The sequence below is a fragment of the Bombyx mandarina genome, chromosome 09 (assembly GCF_030267445.1).
Source record: "Bombyx mandarina strain Sakado chromosome 09, ASM3026744v2".
Classification (NCBI taxonomy): domain Eukaryota; kingdom Metazoa; phylum Arthropoda; class Insecta; order Lepidoptera; family Bombycidae; genus Bombyx; species Bombyx mandarina.
Genome location: NC_143216.1, coordinates 9,796,359 through 9,798,944, shown reverse-complemented (window position 1 = coordinate 9,798,944; position 2,586 = coordinate 9,796,359). Strand labels below are relative to the sequence as shown.

Here is a 2,586-nt window from a genome sequence, read left to right as displayed (position 1 = left end):
GATTGCTTTGTGGCAACTGTTTTCTTTGGGTTCCGACAATCAATGTATCTGATAAGTAAAGAAGATTGTATATGGGGAGCTTTGATAATAAAATTTAAGTAATAAACTCTATCTTGAATCTGACATATTAATCACAATCATTATGATTATGATAATATAAGGGATCATTTTAGTTTAGGCAACACAGTCACAAACTAGAACTAATCTGACGTCTGAAGAGAGAGATAACAAGAGTTCCCATGCATCTCAGGTTGTGGTGGCTATAGATTAATACCTGCTTAGCATCAAGTGAGTCATGACCTGTTAAGTCATCTGTAGCTATACTAATAATAATACCAACGTGAGCTTATCCTACCCGGACTGACCCGGTGGTGCAGTAGCTACCAGTCTCGACTGTTGCGCCAAGGGTCCTAGGTTCGATTTTCACATCGGGTCAACATTGTGTGATGAACAGGTTTGTTTGCTCTTTGTATGAGTAGTTTTTATCTATATATGTATATTTTTAAAGATATCTAAGTATGTTTATCAGTCTCTGGTACAAATAGCACTGGGAATCCTTAATTGGGGCTGGATGACCGTGCGTGATTTGTTCCCAGCTATTTATTATTACTAGTGGTCCCGCAGTAGTCGATATTCGACTATAATTAATTGAAATTTTAAGTTTGTACACTATTATGAGTCTATTGTCAAAGACTATTATACTTCTATAATCACAGATTTCGCCAATACTACACTTTAGACAAATATTAATAAAGACAAACAATATTTAATCTATTCTGAATTTGACCACAGACTTTAAGGAAAGTTTGACAATAAGTAAAGAGTATATTAATACATGGTAGTGTGAGTAATGTTTTTTTATTGATTTAATGTATTTTTTATGCATAATTTGCACAAATTTAAAACAAATTAATATTCTGCACTACTTCTCTATATTCTCTATAAGTGCGGGAAATTTCTTAATCCTAAGTCCGCGCGATTATCGTAAAAAGGGCTACAACGTTTTTGCTTCACGTATTAATACAGAGATTATCGGATTGAGTTAAAATGTTGTGTAATTTTTGACAATTCAGAGAAGGTTTATGTCATAGTACCATTAGCGTACGACAGGTGGCGCGGGTATACTTTTAGTAAATGGGTGTTTATACATTTAGCAAAGATTATCGCGGTGCGTGTCTTGCCCAGCACTGCTTAATAAACTACCAGCCGCAATATTTAGCATCGTTAAAATGAATTAAGGTGTCTTCCTCGTTCGAAAGCTTTTGAGAATAAAAATAATTCGAATTTTAATATTATTTAGTGAGAACGGAAGCGTATGGTACATTTATCTTTATATATTACGTGTGTTTTAAGAAAAATTAATATTAAATCACCAATTAAGCCATCCGTTTCTAAAATAACCTATTTTTCGTGTTAATGTTTTTTTTAAAAGAAAATCGGTAAATCTAAATTGTACTGTCTCACTCATAGGTATATTGTGACGGGTATCTAGGCTCTATCTATCTACGAGAAATATCAGATGTATGTCAGATAAGTTATATTATGTTCTTTGTGGTATCTCAAAGGCCTAACAGCGCGACATACTATTAGGTTTGAAGATAGCCGTTTTGAAAATATTAAAATCAGGACTTCGGATAATCTGGCCTCCTGCCCAGAGGCGAGACGCTTGAAGGTTTTTTAAAAATAAGATCTTGGTATTTGAGTATTTAAAAGTCAAATTTGTATTTTTAATAAAACTTTTCACATTACACCTAAAAATAATTCAATGCATTGAATTGTTGACCTTGTGTTTTGGTAAACAATATAACAAAGTACTAAGTAATTAGATAAAACAGTTTAAGGAGTATATAAAAAAATAAATAAAAAAAACAAAAAAGACGTACCCCTGGTGGGACTCGAACCCACAGTCCCCGGCTTAGGAGGCCGATGCCTTATCCATTAGGCCACAGGGGCGACACTTACAGCTGTGAAATTAATGATTACATTTTAACTATTACTACGCGCGTACTTTACTATGATTATTATAAAGTTCTAGGCTGCAAGCTACTAAACGTTTTACAAATGTAATCCGCGGTGTAATAAATACAGTAACACATTGCGAAGAGACAAGAGACACTTTTTGCCCCTTTTATAGCACATAGCTTGAGCTCGTATGAGTAGCATTGTGCTACCGGATTCTACTACTGTTTCTGTACTCATGTGATCCTAAATGAAGGATGAAGTATTCGTCATACTGTTGAGACATATCAATATGGTGTACTAATATAAAAATATAATTGAGGAATACGTGCTTGACTACTCTTCAATGACCTATTGAGGCAACCGAGTGTACCGCCCATGGAGTATTAAATGATCACAGTCAGATATTAGTAATGTAAGGAACACAGCTCTTTGTGCTCAGGGCGAGTTTTTTAACGTTCTCGATAGCGTAAAAGTTAACTCAAATTTGTATGGAGTTCGAACGTTTGCCTACGTTTGCCGCTAGGGGCGCTGTTCTAACTGCATACAAATTTGAGTTAGCTTTTAAGCTATCAATAACGTTAAAAAACTCGCCCTAAGAACACAGAACTCTTTCCAAAATCCCTT

At 34.7% G+C, this 2,586-nt stretch overlaps 1 non-coding gene across 1 annotated transcript; it reads right to left on the bottom strand.

Annotated features, from left to right (window-relative positions):
- Positions 1-1,880: 1,880 nt before the first annotated feature.
- TRNAR-CCU (transfer RNA arginine (anticodon CCU)) lies at positions 1,881-1,953 on the bottom strand. The gene has a single exon. It is a non-coding gene; the product is annotated as a tRNA-Arg (tRNA).
- Positions 1,954-2,586: the final 633 nt, after the last annotated feature.